Source organism: Siphateles boraxobius, unplaced genomic scaffold (genome assembly GCF_051911475.1).
Source record: "Siphateles boraxobius isolate OS27281-9 unplaced genomic scaffold, OSU_SipBor_1 18, whole genome shotgun sequence".
Lineage (NCBI taxonomy): Eukaryota > Metazoa > Chordata > Actinopteri > Cypriniformes > Leuciscidae > Siphateles > Siphateles boraxobius.
This window is the reverse complement of record NW_027508788.1, coordinates 13239104-13262500: the sequence shown is the minus strand read 5'-3', so window position 1 is coordinate 13262500 and position 23397 is coordinate 13239104. Positions and strand designations below refer to the sequence as shown.

General features: G+C 39.1%; 1 protein-coding gene across 2 annotated transcripts in view; it reads right to left on the bottom strand.

The window, feature by feature from the left end:
• The window catches only part of rab27b (RAB27B, member RAS oncogene family), a 59517-nt gene that overhangs the window by 21642 nt on the left and 14478 nt on the right, over positions 1 to 23397 (bottom strand). The window contains exon 2 of one of the 2 annotated variants that reach the window (XM_077233509.1): positions 9893 to 10015. The exons of the other annotated variant lie outside the window; for it this stretch is intronic. The gene's annotated coding sequence lies outside the window, so the exon portion shown is untranslated. The remainder of the gene's footprint in view (positions 1 to 9892; positions 10016 to 23397) is intronic. 2 annotated transcript variants of the gene reach the window in all.

Below are 23397 nucleotides of genomic sequence, written 5' to 3'. Positions count from 1 at the left end.
GCATGGGTTCCCTCGATCGGAAAGCAATGCATTTTCCCCATAGACTTTTGGAAAATCGCCAAAAATAAGATCTGTGTTCAACAAAGAGTTGTGACCCTTACACGTTTCGTCAATCAAGATAATCTTTACAAGTCAATCCAAAATGTATACATTTTGAAGCCTATATAAAGTTTAAAAAACTACAAGCAGGTTATAACTGGTGTGTTTTATGTCATAGATCAAAACGTGAAAATATTTAGAGGCTTTGCTGATGTTATTTGTGAGTGTTCTAATCTGTATGTCATTGCAGTTTCCCTGGTTGATCACCTGCAATCAACCGGTTAATTGGTGTCACCTGACGGGAGCTACTTAAATCTAAGACGGATGCTCTTGCTCTCTCTCTCATCTTGCAGCCGGCAGAGCAGTAGCTGTGTTTTGCTTCTACAGTTCCCTTTTTCTATTTTATATCAAATAAACTTTGTTTAATTGGCAGACTTCTGTCTTTGTGTCCTTAATGTTGCATCCCTAGAGCCAGGGTTGTAACAGTTAACCACAGACCTTATTTCAGGCGATTTAGCAAAAACCCATAGACTTTAGGGTGAGGGAACCGGAAGTGCTAAAATGCTAACTCACTTCTGCGTTTTGGCCTACAAAGTGACTTCATAACTTCGGCACTCTATCGAGAGCCTAAGTCCCTCCCCTGCGCTTCCGGCTCATGGGACCTTGTTTCGGAAAAAATGTGTATGGTAGTCAATGGCGAGAGACAACTTATCTTTTTATTCCGTCTGAACTGTGCCCTGAATTACACGTATGATGTTCGTCAATTTAAAAGATAATTATGAAAGTCAAGAAAGTCGCAGTTTGTCATAAAACAGAAAAGTAACATTTAGTTTTATGTGAAAATCGCTCAATGAACTACATCTCTCATCTCGCTCAATGTACGTCACCAAGCTCGTGTGTGTGCAGTCTGGTACAAAACACACAGACATGACGGCGTAACGTTATGATTATAACGTTAGACTATAGAAAAAATGACAGACGTTAGCTTCAGTAAAGTTAGCTTCATTCACTGAGAGAAAAGGTATGACATCATATGTGTAATTCAGGGCACAATTCAAACGAGATCCAAATATTTGTCTCTCGCCGTTGACTACCATACAGCATTTTTCCGAAATAAGGTCCCATGGTCCACCGAAAGGGGAGGGACTTAGGCTCTCTATTATGCCTGAACAAAAAATAGTTCAGACCAATCAAATTGTCAGGGCGGGCTTTATACGATGATGGACAGGTGAGCAACGGTAACGTAACCATCCACGTCACCAAAGAGCGCTTGGGTTGAATTCGTCTACAACAAAGAATGGCTGCCGCTGGAGAATTTGTGTAGATTCAGCCATCGTGTCTGTTATAGAAGATGTAGACAGCGCATGCATTTTAAAAGAGGAACAGAGAACCGCGATCAAGGCATTTGTCGATCGGAAAGATGTTTTGCCGTCCTTCCTACGGGATTCGGTCTATCCAATGGCATTGCAGAGGCATTTTTTTTCCTGGTTCGGATGAGAAACGCACCATAATCGCAGCCCAAAGGAGCAGTATCAGACTCACATTCTGACTAGAATCTGAGTATGACGACGTCAGGCTAGTCAGGAACACAATCTGAGGTGAAACTCAATCCTGTGTGTGTACGTTAAACAGTGCTGACGGACAAACTGAAGTCTGTTGTTCAGGGATTTACAACACAAGACAGAATCTGATATTGATTTCAGTTAAAGGTCATGAACGTTTGCATGGAGGGGAAATCGCACCATAGCAACTGAGATTTACTTCAGTATTCATACACCATTTGTTAGAAAAATCACAAGTATCAAATATGATCATGAGGCTTTTGAGGAAGGTTTATTTGCTCATCTCTCAATCATCATTGTATTATATTGCATTATATGTTTTAAAACTACAGAGCTTTGATCATAAAACTAAACGTTAAATATCATCTTACTAAATCATATTATTGGCAGATATTGATATTTACATGCGTTTTATGCAAGTAATCGGTTACATACTGTTGATTTACATCCCAAGCATCCGAATTTCATCTCTTTAACCATATAAATATCAGCTTCTGCACCACATTGCATATTTTTGCTCGGTTTGTTTGGGCGTCTAAATAAAATGTATCCGTTTCTCCCTCTTCAAGTTTGAGCTCTCGCTAAATATGAGCCATAAAAGCTCAAATATGATTGTAAACCAAAAAAAACAAACATGCAAACATTTTTATTTGTATTTTGGGCTGCGAACACACTGAACATGCGTTCATTAGATTAAACACACATGCACAGTGAAACCAGACTGACGTAGATTCAACAAGACTTGTCTCTGTCTGTCCTGAGGCCTATACACACACACACACACACACCCTCAGTAGGGTCTCTGTGCGACATCTGTATCAGTGCTAAGCTGTGGAAAGGTTACCTGCGCTGTGAAACGCCCTCAGAGGTCGATGTTACACAGGACCAAACCGGGTCAGAGACGCTTTAAACAAGCTCCCATGAGCTCTCCGGCTCACAAATCCACAAAACAACCTCTACATTTACCAAGGGGCCAAAAAAAACATACAAACAAGTAATTTTAATGAACATAAGAACTACTTGTAACGTCACAATAAATGTACGTAGAATAAACAAGTAAGATCCAAGGGTCTCATTTATAAAACGTAGATCTTACTAAATGTGTGCGCATGAAAGTCAAAAATGGCGTGTGGCAAAAAATATTGAGAATTATAAAACCGTGCATACGCAAGAACCTGCGCTAAATTCCCTTTTTAAATCTCAGTCGTTTCCTCCCCGAAGTAACCATATATGGAGCTTACAATGCCTAGTTTTACTATGCATATCCTCATGTTTTCTTTTCAGTTTCTGAAACTTATCTACATGCAGTCGTGTTGTCAACAATGTCCTACTGTCTTCCAATCTGGTCTCTTACCATTGAGGATATTTCTGAACCAATAGCACCAGTAACGTGCGGTGAAATCTTGTCATGGGTAGGCTGTGACCTATCAATGTGGCATATATGTTCATATATTCATTCAGTTAATGTAGCAACCCAAGTTCATATCAGGCATCATCACATCGCTGCCTGCATACAGCAAAGTCAGTCATATGTGAGGCTAATGCACAATCAAATCTAATAATCAAATGAATGGACACATCTATCTTATGACTTATACAACAAACAAATGTTTTGTGCGGGACACAGTAAGAGAGGGAGGCGGCGCGTTGTCAGCGAACCGACAAGCAGCCTAGTCATTCCTTCAAAATGCGCAAACGCGCACAGACAGCCACACACACACTATTGGTCTGGTCACTCTGGTGACGGCGCACCAGGATTTGAATAGGCTACAGTCAGAAAACATTGTGTCAGCAGTACAGCTTTACAGTACAAAAACAGCTTAAATTCGCTCCTACAAACTGCGCTAGGCGCACACACCGACACGCAATGAGCGTCTGGCGACTGCACACCAGGATTAAAAAAAGAGAACTACAAAACAGCATTTAACCCTTACGAAATGCACCATAATCGCACAGATAGACCTACAGTACAAATATGGCAGAGGTGACGGCGCACCAGGGTATGGAAGAGAGAACATTTTGGTGTCAGCGCACAGCAGGCCTATAACTGTTAGCCCACCATCAGACAACAAACACAAGCCAATATAAGGGTTTTAAAAATAATAAATAAATGAATAATTACGCTTTAAAGGGGGTGCTTACTTTTATTTGTAGACGAAACTCCTTTTCCTCGATTTACTGAAGCCTATAAAACGCATTTGCAGCTGCACAGCTGATGTTAGCACAGCGAGCGTATGGCTCGCTCATAGGCTGAGCTGCGGCAACTGCACATCCAATGGCGCGGGCGCCTCTGACGTGAATTGAGCAGAACAGACTTTCCTCCTTGGCTCTTATTTCCATTGAAAAGGAGAGACTCATGAAATTGAGAAATACACCCAACAAAGAGGACTTTTACAAGAAAGTAATTGACATCTTTGTCCAGAGGGATAGACGCATGGACTATCCCTTTAGCGACCACAGCTCTTTTTCTTCATAGAACGCTTCTAACGCTAGGCGCCGCTAGATGCTAAGTAGCTTGAAGCGCGGAGTGAGTGAGAGCGAGTGGATCACGTGACATGAAGCACGCTCGGTCTCTGCCTCAATGTTGATAATTCAAGACAGCACGAGAACTGACTGCGCATGCGCAAATCTCAAAACTACGTTCTATGGATCAAAGACGCACTGCTAACCTCTGCCTCAATCGCCATGGCCTTGAATTTTCTGCATGAAACAATGATTTTTAGGAGCAAACAATGGCAAAAGGAGTATATTATATGTGTATTCCTGAAAAATTGTGTTACAAAAATTAATATTTGGAATAAAATAAATGCAATTAATAATGTGGTGAATTAATAAAGCTCTTGGAATTAATAAATGTAATGTCAACATTTCCTTTGGTGAGGCACTGCCTACCCTGACTGCACGTCCCTGAATAGCACGATTATACAATCAAGCTCTCAAGATCCACAGTAATCTTCCAAAATGGTCCCACCATTGCATTGCCCTCACACGCTCAAACTTTCCAGAATTATATAAACAGTCACGCTATTACATTTTATATTCAGATTCAAAATAGCACTTCACCAACACTTGCTGCACTTCTTCCGATACACAATATCGGTCAGTTTCACAGGAACTTATTCCAGTTCCTCCATACAAAAACAACTATGGTCATAAATCCCTTTTTAATACATACACCAAAATTTGGTATGATATTCCCCATCATATCATCATAAAAATACCATCCATCACATACTTCAAAAAGGCATACAAACGGTTTCTTCTAAACAGTTACACTTGTACTCACTGATTGTTTATTTATTGTCCGAGTCTTGTTTGCTCTGTTTATACTGTTGTTTTTAGCCGTTTGTATCTGTCCAGCCCATCTAGTGTTTCTGACTTCATGTGCTGTAAATTGTGTTTTATGTTCTGCAGAACAGGAACCTGCTGGAAACCAGTTTTTAAACTGAGTCAGGCCCGTTTAAATTCTTCCTTAAAGGGACTATGTGTAGTTTTTTAGGTATTTTATTATCTAAAATCAATATTTTTATTCATAAATATGTCCGCAATGGTGAACAAATACCTCTGCCAATTATCTGACTTATCCTCGTAAACGAAGAATTGATTATCTTTATATACATGTGACGGGTAGGTCCATGGAGGCTTCCATGTCGTTCCGCCATCTTGAAAAACTATAATAGCAGAGAGGGTCAAAAAGTACTAGGCCAACGCGTTTCCACAAGGCGTTTTCGTTCAGAGCCAGCGTCACGAGACTGAAAGCAGCAGAAACGGAGGAGCAGAGCAGAGAGCGGCGCTTCACGGCCCGGCAAGTTTAAAAGTGTTATTATTCATACTGTAACATTCGTTTGTTCGATGTTTCAAGTTGCAGTTTGTTTGAAATAACAAACCTGTTCACGCGAAGGAAAACTCGAAGAAGACATCCTGTCATAGCTTTTTGGTACATAACAGCTACCGTAGATGCAACACGCATTTGAAAAAGCGATGCGCTGGAGAGCACAATTCGTTTGAATGCAAAATACAATTTCACCGCTAGATGGGAGAAATTCCTACACAATGTCCCTTTAATGTTACTTTTAACCTTTCCTGTATAATAAATGAAATTAAATCTGCATATCATTCGTGTATGCATATTCATCCACGTAATACCATGTTAAACAGTATAAGATATTAGGAAAATATGAGATACGAATGTACCATTACATTGCTAAAAATAATTTTGTAGCCTATCCCTGCCTTGTATTTTATACTATTTTGATTTATTTATTCTAAAACATTTCAGGGAAAGTTTTTTTCAGTCTTTTGGACTGGTGAAATAGTTTGCTTTATATTTTTAATGGAAACAGAAACTTCCATCACTTTTTCATAGTTTAATTTTTTGCTTTCAGTTTAGCAATAATCTGCTGAGTGTCTTCTTTAAAACAAGAAAAAACTAAAGTCTATATTCGAAAGCATTCTTTAGTTACAGCATGCAAGTGCTTTTTGACTAAATTAAGAATTTTCATGTCTATTCTTAAAAAGGGCGGTGACCGTTTAATATTGAGAATGATTTTTAGAGCTATATCTTTACCGTTATCTTTATATGTGTCATCCTCGGTGTGAACGGGCCTTTACTAATGTGTCCCCGTCACCTCCATCTTCCACTGGGTCAAAATCACATCAGCACTGTTTTAAAAGTATTTATCTATGAAAAGAAAAGTTTAACAATGTTAAAAACATAACAGATCAATGGTTTAGGTCAAAGACACCTGGTTAATAGGAAAAGTAGCTTCATCTGAATGAGAGGTCAAAGCAGATTAACTCAAACAGAACAAAGAGCACGAGTGACCTTTGACCTTTAAACAGACGCTGAAAAGATTTAGCAGAACGTGCACTTTACACAGATCAGCTCCAGTCAAACGTAACTCGATTGTATTGGGGCGTCTTTCATTAGTATTGTTCAGGAGGAAACAAAGTCTCTCGTTCATTAACTGATTACGTGTGTTATTTAGGCAGATGTGCAGGAAAATTGTGATGTATATTGACTGAAGCCTCTAAATGATCAACATGATTAAAACCTGTTGCACACGATCTACGTCAGTCCTGCTGTCATCAGACTCATAGTTTAGACTTTTTAGCAAGTAAAAGGCTTTGTTTAATTGTACAAACTTCCAGTTTCAGGTTGTGCTTCACGTGATTTTACTTACAGTTAAAGTGATTTTATAAAGTGAACGCAAGATTCACTTTTATTTTCTTAGTAGTATTTCAAGAAGAACACTTACTGGACTGAGATTTACATGTGCTTGATTATCCATTTTTTTTATAGAAAAATCATGAGTATCAAATATGATTATGAGGCTTTTGAGGAAGGTTTATTTGTTCATCTCTCAATCATCATTATATTTCATAGCATTATGCGTGTTAAAACTACAGAGCTTTGATCATAAAACTAAGCATTTAAATATCATCTTACTAAATCATATTATTGGCAGATATTGATATTTACATGCATTTTATGCAAGTAATCTGTTACATACTGTTGATTTACATCCCAAGCATCCGAATATTATTGGCAGATATACAGTGACGACTGATATTTATATGCATGTTATAAAGATTTATATTACAAGCAACAATTTCATCTTACCTTTTGTCCATATAAATATCAGCATCTTGCATATTTTTGCTCAGTTTGGGCCTGTGAATAAAGCGGAGCTGTTTTCTTCCTCCATCTTCTCACAATATCATACTGTATGAGCCATAAAAGCTCAAATATGATAGTCAATTCCATATTTGATTTTACTGCATGTATTATTTTCATGCATCAGGCCTTACAGGGTTAAAGCAAGTCTAATGCATGACATTTGATCAGACAAACTGTGACATTTAGACAATTAGACGCAGCGTACGGGGACATTGCACAAGACGATTGATTAAACTAGAGTTCTGTTTGAACATGCAAAAGACATTTTGAGTTGCTATGCAGTTGCTAGGGTGTTGCTAAGTCTCTGTGATATTCTGGTGTCTACATTAGTCTTGCTGAAGTGTAATATTTAAGCAAGCACATGTTTCCAAACTCCTAATCCTTTGTTCATCAGAGGAATCAAGTCTTAATAGACAGAGACGGGATAGTCATGTCGTGCCAGGAACACTGCTCTCTGATTGGATCAGAGGAAGAGATGATGTCATAATAGAGGCTGAATCATGCCTCATCATCACTTCCCATCCTGTACATGATTTCCTTCTGAAATAAATCACATTACAGGCATTAAATGTGTGGAATGTTACACTAAAAAGCGGCGGCAACACTAAACGCTTTACAAAATATGCTCTAGAGAAGAGTTGAGAAACCCAACAGAGTCAGAGAGTCTAATAGGGATTGAGAGGAAAAGGCCTGTGGGAAAACATGACCTCGATTTCCCAACATCAATAATTGCACCATTTACAAGTGAATAATATTAAGCATGAAACACTGTTAAAGAGAAGTACACAAGAAACAGTGATGAAATAAACCACACTAACAGATCTTTAACGGATGTGCTCACATAGTCCAAGTGACTATCAGGACCGAAGATTAAAGGCACAGTATATCCAAAAATATTAATTCAATCATCATTCTGCAGAAATTGCAGAATTTTCCAGATTGCTCTTTTCAGGCATTTAAAGTGAACGAGGATGAGCAACAAAAAATTTTTTTTTAATAAAATACTATTTCAGTCTTTCTACCTCAAATATTCTTGTTTAACACAATGTTTAACTTGCTTGTTTCTTTGTAATTATTTGTGAATTATCATTTACTAGAGTAAAAACTTTCAAAATTTTCAAGTGACTTAAAAAATGTATTTGTCATTGAATCATTCATTCAAGAGATTCGTTCAAAACGCTGATTCATCCAGTAATGAAACAAGTAAAGACTTTATGAGTGAAGCATTTAATCATTCACTCAAACAGATGTTTTGATCATTTATTCAGATTAATTAAGCAATTATCATTTTGTCAGAACCCTGTGGTAAATTACATGTTATTTTGTTTAGTTAATCTTGACAGAATCATGTTCTAAGAATCGTGATTCTCGATTTAACCAGAATAGTGCAGCTCTAGTGTAGTATGAATAATATTCAGACGTACTACATCCGCCATGTTGTCATTATCATTCTGATAAACATCTTATGTTCCACAGAAGAAAGTAAGTCATACAGGCTTTGGAACAAAATTTACATTTTTTGGATGAACTGTTGCTTTAAATCACTGACACACTCACAGATATACCAAAAAACGGATCCCTTGACTAACAGTGAAGACGACAACAGCCGTGAGCATCAGCAATCACATGCTCAGAGGTTTGGAGGGGGAAAATACAAAAGAAACACTGTGTGTAACAGAGACTTATTGAGGAAGGTAAAGAGAGTTTCAACACTGTAAAGATTCTGATCATTTACAGTATGACTTGTGTAATTCTGTCCCTCTCATCATCTTCAGCAAAATCGGATTATTTTCATGTGAACTTCAACTAAAAAACGTATATTTCCACTAAAATGAGCATCATTGGACACGTTTATACAAACGATGCCAATATAATATGAAGGTTAACCAATCTATACTAAAATGAACCAAAATGACTCTCTTTCTTACACTGACAAACACAAAACGAGAAGCCAAACAAAAGCTAACAAGAGGATACAAGGGTTTTCATGCTACACACAGTCACATAAAAGAACAAATTATATATTTTGAGTCTAATAAAATCATTGAATACACATTTAATTTGTTGACTGATAATTATTCCTACCACCGAAGCTCTAAAACAACCAACAACGTTTAATATCAGTGATCTCCAACATATCACACATCTTCATGTAGCATATTTGAACATACAGGGCTTGAATGAGATTTGAGTTATCTCTATATTTTTAAAACAGAAATTGGGTGTGTTCTTTACAAAAAGCAATGCTTTCTGTGACGGTTATATTTTTGTCTTCTGTTGTAAAATGGGGAAATGCAGAGAATTTTTTTTTTTTTTTTTTTACTAAACTCTGAAAAGAGATAAACCTGCCAAAACCTCTGTGCAGTTTAAAGGAAAATAGATGCAATAGACACATTTCTCTAGTATATGTCAACTTTAATCTACACTTGAAAAAAATGTTGGTCATATCAAATGGAAAAGAACTATCAGCACAATCCCGTCAAGTGTTTAACTGTAAGTGCTCTCATCAATTACTTTATAAGCATCCCATAACAAGCCAGTTCAACAACTTCACCTCCATGAAAACCATCACAGCTGAGCTCTAAAACACTGCTTTAAATTTAGATCTCACCCTCGTGTTTTCCTCTTGTTCTCAGCGGGGGAAAGTTCCTGATCGGCTGGAGCGTTTGGTCACAGAAAAGCACCAGCACACCAGTCCTGCTCGCCTCGAGATCACTGCGGCTTTCTCTGCGCTCTGGAGGAGAACGCTTGGACTGTTACTACTGAAGGCCTGGGGCAGGACCACACACACACACACACACACACACACACACAGGGGAAGACTGACGGCCATGTGACAGAACACCAATAAATCAACAGAACAGATCTGCGTTCCACCAATCTGACATTTTAATCACAGTGACACACGTTTGCATTTATCTACGCTTTCACCCAAAGTGATTAAAGTTACAAATTTCATCAGTTCATGCATTCCCTGGGAATCAAAACCAGTGTTTTCAGTGTTGCTCTACACTTACAGCTGCAGAAATGCTTAAAGTCCTCCTGTAGTCAATCATTTTATCCCTTAAAACTCATTGTTGATCGCCAAAATTACGTATTTAAAAGTTGTTTCCTTGAAAAAAAAATCTTAATGCCTTTAAATAGCTTGAACGTAACCCTTGCCTCATTTAGTATGCACGGTTATATGAATATGCAAATGAGCCCCGCCTCCACTCACTCACTCACTCACTCACTCAGCTCAGAGATCCACTCGTTGACGATCACACGTTGATCTGATTGGTTTCAAGGTAGTTTTTGACGTCAGAAACACCAGCGATTTCTTTGGTTCACTGCAGTTTTAAGGAGAAAATACTCAGCAATGCTGTCGACTTATGAATTTACACATGGTTTGTCTTAAAGCATATTAAAAACACCACATAGACACAAACAACATTAAAAGCTGGATTTTCACCGCTGGGAGACTTTAAATGCTTACATTTACACACATTTATCTACATGAGGACACACCATAAACCTCCATTGGTTATACAGCTAATCACAAAAAACGGACTAACGACTTGGACTGAGCCTTTGAATTGAATTAAAATCTGTTTTTCCTCCAGATGCACACCAGATTTCCTTTCTTGTAGCCTATATACTGTAGCAAATCTTGGCTGCGTTATTGTTTATTTCATTGCAAAAATTTAAACTTTATTAGGACTGTATTAGGCCTATCGTACAGCTCTATATATAAAGTTGGATATTATATCCAACTTCATCCACATTCATACAGTATACTTGCGTAGGGCGATATATACTATATAGCTGTTATGAACGATTCTCATTTTGTGTTTCCCTGTTTTGTGTCTTAGGACCTCTCTTATTTTGATAAGCCGTTCCTGTTCACATAGTTCCTGTGTTTTACTTCCTGTGTTTGCCTTGTTTCTTTGGCTGTGTCCCAAATCACATACTCTAAGTAATTACTCCATGACCGCTAAAAATAGTATGAATGTAATCAGGACGTACTACATTCTCCATGTTGTCATTATCATCATGTGACCTATCAGTGTCACTTCACTGTCATTCATAAATCTTCTCCCGTGGCCTTATGGGATAGTAAAGTGTCCATCATATGCACAGTTCAGAATCTCACTGGATTTGTAGGTCATCAGGATACTTTCAGACATACTTCTTTAGTCAAATACTGTTTTCCACCTACTATTTCACTATACTATATACGCATCATTCACCCTCATTTATTTCCATAGCTACTAATCGCTCTCACCTGTTCCTTGTTTCAGCCCTTGTTATCTTGTGTATTTAAACCCCATTTGCTTCCCATGTTCTTTGTTTGCTGTTGTCCTTGATGGGTGTTACATGTGCGTTTGTTTCTGCCTTTCGTTGTGTTTGTTTACATGGATCGCTCCCACTCCCAGCAATGTTACAATAGCAAATCTCAACTACCTGATTGTTTATATTGTTGCAAAATGTGACTATATTATCGCCCAGCTCTAATCTGCTAAATGCGACTATAAGGCATGAAGATATTAAGATATTATAAACAATAACATCATGATTTTCTGTAAAGCTGCTTTGAAACGATGTGTGCTGTGAAAAGTGACATACAAGAAACGTCCTTTAAAAGTCCTTAGGGCTCATAACTGTATATGCAATTCATAATAACTCATGAAAGTGAACCACTGTTGATGATGCTTAGATAGCATTTTTGCGTGACACCTGGTGTATTTAACATAATTAATTTTACTTATGAATAATTTATATATTTGAGAACATCACCAAAGGGAGGTCTTGTCAGATTCAGCTTACTTCCGGAGACAATTTTATGGCCCTAAATACAGCTAAACACACACAAGTGTTCAAAAAATTACGTGCAAGAGAGTTTTAGAAAGAAGTCGATTGAAAAACAGCCTACATCAACTCAAACATCCATTTAATAATGGATTTAACTTGAAAAGTACCGTATGTGAAATAGATTGCAATAGCCTTCTTATGTAACTCGTCCTTGTCGACAGGGCTCATAACTGTTTATGCAATTCATAATAACTCATGAAAGTGAATAAGTAATTTTTGCGTGACACCTGGTGTATTTCTAATAGCTGCTCAACTCTAAATAACAAACTGATCACATTCTCTGCATTTCTTGCATCTGCGGCAGACAATTACTAGTAAAAAGACGTTTGTGTGTGAAAAGTATTCGTGGTAAATACAAAGGGACAAATAGTTCAATAACACTTCAAGAAGAAAGTAAACTAGCATCTGATGATGTCAACGTACCGCGGTTCTCAGATGTAAAATGCAGGGAATTAAAATAAACCCGATCTAAATCAATCTTAAACATCATTTATTTTATTTATGAATTATTCATATATTTGAGAACATCACCAAAGGGAGGTTTGGTCAGATTCAGCTTACTTCCGGAGACAATGTTAGGGCCCTAAATACAGCTAAACACACACAACTGAGCGTTTTAGAAAGAAGTCGATTGAAAAACAGCCTACATCAACTCAAACATCCATTTAACAGTGGATTTAATAGATTGCAATAGCCTTCTTATGTAAACCGTCCTGTCTAATGAACATATGCTAAAAGGATAGTTCACCCGAACACATGTTTTGGGAACCAAACAACATTGGACCGTATGCACAGAAAAATCTTCTTACATGTTTGGAATGGCACAAGGGCAAGTAAATGATCAAATAATAATTTCTGGGTGAACTTTCGCTTTAAAAAAAAAAAAACCTGATTTATTGACTCGGACTGATTGGTGCAGTAGATGTACATGTGAACTAGGTTAATTCAGTACAGTGATGCAGTGAGGCGTGTGTTAATGCACTGCTCCACATTCACTGTCTGCAGATCACAGGCCTGTCTCTACAGCTGAGGGATTCTGGGTAATGAGATGAAGGAGTCTCAGAGGGCATTTTCAGTCCTGTGAACTTAATAACTGTTACCCCTTTTCCACCAAAGCATTTTGAGAGCCGGTTCGGAGCCGGTGCCTACTCGCGAACCGGTTCTTTGTGTTTCGACAGCCAAAGAACCGGTTCTCGGCCAGGAAAACTGGTTCCAAAGCGGCACCAACTCTTTGCTGGACTAGAACCAGAGAACCGTTCTTTTACCACCGTGTCATGCTTACGGCGGGGCTGGAGGCGGGTTTAGATGTGTCCTAAACATATTTTATGACCGCAAAGCCAGGAGAAACATTTGCAGAAACACGATGTAGTCCACCATTGTAATTATTATGCTTGAAGTTGGCGCAAGCGTTTCTAGCTTTTTTTAAATTTTATTTTTTTATTGAAAACATTATGTAAGCAAAGAAGAAAACAGTCAAAATATAGAACAAATAAACGGAAAGAAAAAAAGACACAAGACAGAGGTACATAACTAATCAGAAATGATTACATATCAAAGGAAAAGATTAAAAGACTTACTTATTTCAATTGTTTTTAAAGCCTTCATGGAACACAAGTTAGAGATAATCCCAAAATAATGTACTTGCTAGCGTTTCTGTATGGCGACGTACACAGTGACGTAACGACGTCGTTCGCTGGGCGCTCTAGTCAGTGGGAAAACAAACCGGTTCTGAGAAGGTTCGCAAGTTGAACCAACTCCGAACTAACTTTGAACCAGCACCAGTTCCGAACCCGTTCTTTTTTGGTGGAAAAGGGGTATGTGAGAGTTTGTGTGGATTCGGCAGAACCGCAATCATGCAAGAATACATAATAAGTACAGCAGACCCAGGCAACCCTGCGAGCGAGCGATAAAAGAAACTTTGTACGGAAAACATGGACCGAATCCAAGGTGTTCACTACAACCCGCCAAAATAAAAGTTCAGTTTAACTTGAAGAAAGTCCTAAAGTAATAATAATAGAATTTTTTTCTTTCTAAAAAACACTTATTAAAACATTGTTTTTAAGGAATATCACACAGTATTACAATTGTTCATCCATGTTTTAATTTTAGTTTAAAGTTTTAACAGTAAACTGTTGTGCAGGTCTTTGTTTGAAAAATAATTAATTTGATTGAATTAAAAAAAGATTTTTTTTACATAGTTAAAGTTTGCATTTATTTGATCATAGTGCTGGGCGGTAAACCGGTTCAAACCGGTTTATATTTTCGTCACGATTTTGATTTTGAATAAACCGCTATACCGGTGTATTTAATTACACAACGTTCGGAACGAACGTTACGCTACGCGACACTGTTTCAGACGGACCCTTTACAATGTTGCACTTCTAAGCAGCAACGAGTGAGGGTAAACAAACAGCAGTGCTCTTTTACGTTACATGGACGACGGATGCGGAGCGCATTATTGTAGCGCGAAAGTACATTAATATAAAGCGCGAGCGCGAATCTCTCTGCTCGAGCGCGGAATATAATGTGCCGCGCTCTCAGATACACGCTGCTCTTGTTAAAATAGGTCTATTTTCTCTGGGCTCGCTCAGAAAATCCTGCACTTAAAACGTGTTCAGTGCAATCGCAAATCTCTCCTCTTCCCCAGCTAACAATTTTAGGTTATAAGAATGTTTTCATAACGTTCCCATTAAGTTATAAAAACGTTAACGTTATTTCTGAATGTTCTAGGAACATTCAAAAAGTTTTTTAGACGTTGTATTAACGTTATTTCTTGGTTATAAGAACATCATTCAAACGTCATTAGAACGTACAATTCTCCCGTTATATAAACGTTGTATTAACGTTACTTCCTGGTTATTAGAACATTAAGAAATAACAATTTTAGGTTATACTGGGCGCTATTCTATTCTACAATATTCACTAATGACAGTAAAATAGACCATCCTAAGTCAATTTACTGCAGTAATTCCTCTCTCAACCAGTAGAAAATGCTTTGAACACCTGATTATGCATGAAAAAAAAAAACCGTCATAAACCGGAAAACCGGCATAATTTTGAAAAAAAAGTGATATACATTTTTGGTCAAACCGCCCAGAACAATTGAATCACCACCATTTTAATAATAAATTTGTATTGAATCATAAAAAAAAAAATCTAAAAAAAAAACATTTTATAAGGCACTATTGTTAGAATTTTATTAAATTGTTTAAGTTTCATCAATTCAACTGACATCAGCACTTTTGATTATTAAAATGTAATGCAACCACTGAAAAGTAATCCAGATGAATTTAAACGTAAAACAAAGAATTTGAATAAAAAATAAAAACGGATCTTAGGAAAAAATGGATATTGACCGATACTGTTAAGCTCAGAAAAAAACAAAAGGCACCGTAACATTTGTCCATGTGACTCGTGCATTATATCCCAAATCTTCTGAAGTCATATGATGCTTTATAGGATAAATTAAAATAAGGATAAAAGAAAAATAAGATTAGCAGAAACTGGAAATCTCTGTTCCACAAAGGAAAGTCATACGGGTTCAGAAGGGCATGAGTGAGAGTCCCGGATATTTCTCGAGGTGATCTAGTGATAAAAACTCTCGTCAGACGCTGGTCTCGGTCTCTGGTTCACATGACCTCCGCGGCGTCTGGAGGATAAACACAGGAGAGTCACGCACACCGTATTACACAGTTTCTGAGGAATGTTATTTTCCATCAGAGATCTGTGCTGTGAGAGAAAGAAGCATTACAGCATTAACTGAATATGTGTGAATCCTCTTAAAATATAAAGACTGATGCTGCTGTTTGCGGATCATGTGTTCAGGCTAGAATTCACAAACACAGGCAAAACAATCAGATTCTGCAAGATGCGTTACACACTATCAGCATATTAGACTGATTTCTGATCATGTGACACTGAAGACTGGAGTAATGATGCTGAAAATTCAGCTTTGATCACAGAAATAAATTACACTTTACTATATATTCACATAGAAAACAGCTGATTTACATTGGAATAATATTTCACAATAATCCTGTTTTTAATTTATGTTTGAACAAATAAATGCAGCCTAGGTGAGTGTCATGAACAACCAGACAAGGTTAGATCCAAACGCAGCGTGAGTTTATTCACAGGGTAGTCAAACAGGCAATGGGTCAAATACACAGACAGGAACAGACTAGACTAGGAGAACTAGGAAACGCTCGGAGATGTACACAACAGTGAAACAAGACTTAGCAAAGGACAGAGGAGAAACACAGGTTTAAATCAGGAACTCAATAACCAATAATGAAACACAGCTGAACATAATAACATAATGAGTCCATGGGGAAAAACATAACACAATGAGAGAGTGCCCTCCAGTGGCTCTCGAGGGCACTACAGCTGCCGATCGTCACATAACCCCCCCTCTAATGAGCGGCTTCCAGACGCTCCTAAAAGCTCCGGGGGGAGGTCAACGGGGGCTGGGATGGAGGGCCAGGCCCATGCAGGGGAACGGACCCTGGACATAGACAAGGCGGGCCTGGGCCGTGGAGCGTGGGTGGACCTGACTGAACAGGCAGCCAGGGCTGAGCAAGACGAGGCGGAGGCCAGGGCGGAGCAAGACGAGGCGAAGGCCAGGGTGGTGAAGCCCCTGCAGACGACCATGGCGGCAGAGCCCTCATGGTCTCCTCACCGGACCCCTGGCCCCCCCCCAAAAAATACTTGGGGAAATCCACGGGTTTAGGAAAGGTCTCCCGGAGCTTAAAGGGCGCAGGCAGGGCGAGGCGCAGAGGCGGGGCCGGCAGGGCGAGGAGTCTGGTTACGCTCACCGGAGCCTGGCGAGCTGAACGAGTCCTCTTCCTGCGACGGCGAGTCACTGGGCTAGATACCTTCACTTGGCTAGATTCACTCGCTTGGTTTGATTCAGCACTGGACGCATTTGACTCGCCGCTTGACTCGGCTCTTGACTCGCCGCTTGACTCGGCTCTTGACTCGCCGCTTGACTCGCCGCTTGACTCGGCTCTTGACTCGGCTCTTGACTCGCCGCTTGACTCGCCGCTTGACTCGCCGCTTGACTCGCCGCTTGACTCGCCGCTTGACTCGCCGCTTGACTCGGCGCTTGACTCGGCGCTTGACTCGGCTCTTGACTCGGCTCTTGACTCGCCGCTTGACTCGGCTCTTGACTCGGCGCTTGACTCGGCTCTTGACTCGGCTCTTGACTCGGCTCTTGACTCGCCGCTTGACTCGCCGCTTGACTCGGCTCTTGACTCGCCGCTTGACTCGGCTCTTGACTCGCCGCTTGACTCGGCTCTTGACTCGCCGCTTGACTCGCCGCTTGACTCGCCGCTTGACTCGCCGCTTGACTCGCCGCTTGACTCGCCGCTTGACTCGCCGCTTGACTCGCCGCTTGACTCGCCGCTTGACTCGGCTCTTGACTCGCCTGACACAGTAGACTCGGTAGACTCACTTGACACAGTAGACTCGGTTCACTAGACTCGGGACTCGGTTCACTAGACTCGGGACTCGGTTCACTAGACTCGGGACTCGGTTCACCTGACTCGGGACTCGGTTCACCTGACTCGGGACTCGGTTCACTTGACTCGGGACTCGGTTCACTTGACTCGGGACTCGGTTCACTTGACTCGGGACTCGGTTCACTTGACTCGGTTCACTTGACTCGGTTCACTTGACTCGGTTCACTTGACTCGGGACTCGGTTCACTTGACTCGGGACTCGGTTCACTTGACTCGGGACTCGGTTCACTTGACTCGGGACTCGGTTCACTTGACTCGGGACTCGGTTCACTTGACTCGGGACGGCTCACGTGAAGCTCAGGTTCGTTAGGGCTGACGTGGAGTGCGGGCTCGGAAGAGAAGTCGAGAAGCGCGGCCGCGGGTTCGGCGGGGCTGACGTGACGTGCTGGTTCGGCTGGACTGGACGGGACCAGCGGGGCAAGCTCACCCACAGTGAGAGCCGAACCACTCAGTAGAAGAGCCGTGTTAATATACCGCCTTAAAGTGCTGTGAGGCTCTGGGTTGGGCATCAATGAGCGAAGCGGTTCAGACAACCCTCCGCGGAACAGGTTCGTTAGAAAAACGTTGTTCATACACGTATGATGAGAAAGTTCATAAAACTCCGCCACATACCATTCGAGAGAACGATCCTCCTGATGAAGTTGCATTATCTCAGCACCCGTATCTGTGCTCGGAATCGCTGTGTGAGCTCGTCGAAATACCTCGCTGTTGGATTTTACCGGGAGAGCTTGGCATGACATCGGGATCGGTCCTGGGCCAACAACTGTGGAGACGGGTTGATTTTGCGATGGTCCCGGTGGGGAAACACGAAGACCGCGAACCATCTTGGCCAACCTCTCCAACGACGCGGTGAGTTGATCCAGTTCATCCTGGTGTACGGCGGCTGACTGGGAGGCATACAAGGCTGACATGCTGCTGGATCTGGTGTGGCTAAGTCTTCTGTCATGAACAACCAGACAAGGTTAGATCCAAACGCAGCGTGAGTTTATTCACAGGGTAGTCAAACAGGCAATGGGTCAAATACACAGACAGGAACAGACTAGACTAGGAGAACTAGGAAACGCTCGGAGATGTACACAACAGTGAAACAAGACTTAGCAAAGGACAGAGGAGAAACACAGGTTTAAATCAGAAACTCAATAACCAATAATGAAACACAGCTGAACATAATAACATAATGAGTCCATGGGGAAAAACATAACACAATGAGAGAGTGCCCTCCAGTGGCTCTCGAGGGCACTACAGCTGCCGATCGTCACAGTGAGCAGAAGAGACATCTTTCAAAAACATAAATAAATTAACTTTTTGGCCAGTTTTACATATACACAGGTCCTTCTCAACAAATTAGCATATTGTGATAAAGTTCATTATTTTCCATAATGTAATGATAAAAATGAAACTTTCATATATTTTAGATTCATTGCACACCAACTGAAATATTTCAGGTCTTTTATTGTTTTAATACTGATGATTTTGGCATACAGCTCATGAAAACCCAAAATTCCTATCTCAAAAAATTAGCATATCATGAAAAGGGTCTATAAACGAGCTATTAACCTAATCATCTGAATCAACTAATTAACTCTAAACACCTGCAAAAGATTCCTGAGGCTTTTAAAAACCCCCAGCCTGTTTCATTACTCAAAACCGCAATCATGGGTAAGACTGCCGACCTGACTGCTGTCCAGAAGGCCATCATTGACACCCTCAAGCAAGAGCGTAAGACAGAAAGAAATTTCTGAACAAATAGGCTGTTCCCAGAGTGCTGTATCAAGGCACCTCAGTGGGAAGTCTGTGGGAAGGAAAAAGTGTGGCAAAAAACGCTGCACAACGAGAAGAGGTGACCGGACCCTGAGGAAGATTGTGGAGAAGGACCGATTCCAGACCTTGGGGGACCTGCGGAAGCAGTGGACTGAGTCTGGAGTAGAAACATCCAGAGCCACCGTGCACAGGCGTGTGCAGGAAATGGGCTACAGGTGCCGCATTCCCCAGGTCAAGCCACTTTTGAACCAGAAACAGCGGCAGAAGCGCCTGACCTGGGCTACAGAGAAGCAGCACTGGACTGTTGCTCAGTGGTCCAAAGTACTTTTTTCGGATGAAAGCAAATTTTGCATGTCATTCGGAAATCAAGGTGCCAGAGTCTGGAGGAAGACTGGGGAGAAGGAAATGCCAAAATGCCTGAAGTCCAGTGTCAAGTACCCACAGTCAGTGATGGTCTGGGGTGCCATGTCAGCTGCTGGTGTTGGTCGATATTTCGGTTGGTGTGCAATGAATCTAAAATAAAGTTTAATTTTTATCATTACATTATGGAAAATAATGAACTTTATCACAATATGCTAATTTTTTGAGAAGGACCTGTATATATATATATCATTTTTTACATTTTTTTCTGGTGCTTGTCTGTAAAAATACCCTGCCATAATGTAGGTAAATATTGCAGTTTATTGTTACATTGGTGCATAAAAAAATGAAAATGATTAAATATAATTAAATAATCTCCGTTGTATTGTTTGAATGAAAATCAATGTGAGAAATACCTTTACTTTTGGCATATAATTGGCTACAACAGCTATTTGGTAAAAAAGGCAGTTCATCTGATTGGAAAAACCTTGAGATCTATATCAAATATAACCAAAGGCTGAAAAATATCAAGACATATATTCTGTATCTACAGTTTCAGCCAATCAGAACTAATTGAGAAATCTCTCAGATATGAGTCTGAAATCAGGGCACAGTTGCCTGAGAAACGTATGTGCATAAAATATTGCTGCTCATAAATCAAACGGACTTTCTGAGATGTAATATTTCTAAAAATAAAAAATGCATGAGCTTCTACTTTGGGAAACAGCAGTTGGTCATGTTGAACAGCGACGCAGATCTGTGCGAAGATGAAGATGATGATGTCACAGGATCACCTAAAGTCACGGCTTTACTGACGGATGAGCGTTTATTATTTATTAAATACTGCTCATATTTATAAAATACTGCTCAGTGTTATTTTAGCATCACTGAGATATCAGTTCTTATTTATATGTTGAATATGTCTTCATTTTAATTAAATGAAAATGACAAATGGTGCTTTGGATACTAAAAGTTATCATCATTAACTAAAACTATTACAAAAACATCTGTTCATTAAAAAAATGTTGAAATAAAATAAAATAAAATAAATATTAGTTGAAATTTTTTACGTAAACGTAAATGTTGCCTTGGCAATAAACTGAAATAAGTTTAAGTTGAAGCACTAAAATTAGGAACTAGAAATAAATAAAACTAAAACTGAAATAAAAACAAATTACATCTAAATAGCAATATTTACAAACACTAAAAACTAACAAAATGACAAAAGTACATAATGAAATTTCCAAAAATGTAACTAAAATTAATAGAAAAAAATTAAATATAAAATAAGTGAATTCAAATTATTATTAAAACTAAAATAAAAACTTAAACAACCCTGAAAAATGAATTTCTTTAATATATAATATCAAGTTAATATCGAGTCAAGTTAAAGCGTTTTATTTTTAAGCTTTAGTTTTAGTTATATATATATATATATATTGAATAGTAATCCAACTTCAACATCAGTTTTTCATGGTCAAGAAGCAGCACTCGTGTCTATCCGAGGCTGAAGAGGAGGAGGGAAGCCTTCCTCTCGACTCCTGAAGGTCCTTGAGTTGATAGTTGTTAAATCATTGACTGTCAGAATGCCTCCATCCCATTATGCTAAATACAATGACATCACAACAATCGCCATGGCAACACGTATTCAGCCACACATTCACTGAGCGGATGAAGACGTGTCTCTCACTGACAGAAACAGCACGCTTCTCCACCAATCATTCAAATCTCATTCACACTGCTCATCTGAGATGTTATTTGCACTACTGTTATTATATTTAATTGCACTTTTGGAGCTTGACAGACATGGTCAATGTGAGCTTGTAGTTGCATGTAAAGGAGACACTTGATGTCCGTAATTCAACCACATTTGCGATGATATTTCGAAAGCACTGAGAGAGGAAATGCTGATTAACAGAAACGGCTTATCATCAAGACACACTTCCTGACAGATACGCATTCATGACCTCTAGAAAGACACGCTGCATCTTTAATTTACAGACTCACAATTATATGGACTTTGCACAAATATAATTTCACAGTTCAATCTTAGAAAAAAAAGGTTCAACGGGGTTTTATGTAGAACTATAGTGTTCTTGACTTAATAAAAAAGAAAACACAAAGGAGAAATGTCTTAAATGATTGCAGAAGACTTACTTAATTCATGTTTAACAGGTTATTTTAAAACATTCTACTGATAAAGTATGTTTACAAGCTCAAAAAACAAAGGTAGGCTACTCCAAGGCACTCGAATTATGTTGAAAAAAAGTTAAAAAGCCTTTATTTATTCATGGCTTAAATATTAAAATTGGTGACAGGTACACCGACGCGTTGCGGCTTAACATGCCTTCGTCAGGGTGTGTAACAAATAAAGTCTCAAGTTCATTTTAAGCAGCAATTAATTAGTCAAATTACAAACACCTGGTCGCACTGTGTAAGCAAGGCAACCTAAAGAGAGAAAAGTTCAAAGAATATGTATTAAAAAAAAATTTGAAAAAAAAAAATCACGATATAAAATTAAATCAAACACATTACAAAAATAAAAATTATATCATCAAAATTGTTGATAAACAATTAAACCGAAATCATAAATATTAATGAAGTATACAAGTCAGAATACACAAATCAAAATTGTATTCAATGAAATGAAAATTACACTGGTCGAAATACACAAATCAAATGATGTATACAACAAATAATACATAGTGTAACTTATTACTAGAAAAAACTAAACTATTCAAAAATGGTAGGAAATCGAATTCTTCGTTTAAGCCTGGAAATGTAGTTGCTTTCAGTTTATAGATCCAGAAAGACTCTCTCTGTCACTAACCCCATCTCCTCCTCTTATCGACTTAAGGACATGTTCAATGCCGATTATCCTCAGTGTACTTGGGCTACCATGATTTGTACCTCTATAATGTATATGTTTACAAGCTGTTTAATTCATAACATTTTGTTTAAATTAAAAATGAATTAAAATGATAATATGATCATACCATGATCACACGATGGAATGGTTCTACGTACAATCAAACCAAAATTTATTCAAACACCATCACTTACATAAATTAACTAAAGTGTCCTGCGCCAACTAGTAAAGAAATATCAAAAATTATATCTGGTGTCTGAATAATTTTTGGTTTGACTGTATGAAGTGACTGACGGAACCATTAAAGATTCTATTTAGAACCTTTTCCTCTAAAGGCCCGTTCACACCTGGAACCCCTGGAGTTGACATTTAAAGGAGCAGGTCTGAGATTAGACAGAAGTGTAATGCATGTGGTTGTTGAAGTCACATATGTGAACTTACTCCTCACAAAATGGTAAAATAATATATAAACGTGCAAGAATGTGTACCACCGGATCCCGGGAGCCATATGTGACGGCTACAGTAACACGCCACAGTCACCACAGACCCGCCACAGATTAACTGCAAGATCGGCGTCGCATCCTGACGTTGTGAAGTGTGTTGAGACACAATCATCTTCATTAAAAGTAGTGAGACTAAATGATCTTACACTCTCTCTCCTATTGCGCTCTTTGATCTTGAAATAAAATGCAGTGCAGATCTGTTGCTTTCGTTGAAATTAACGCCATTAAATTTGCATATAGCGATCGAAGATCG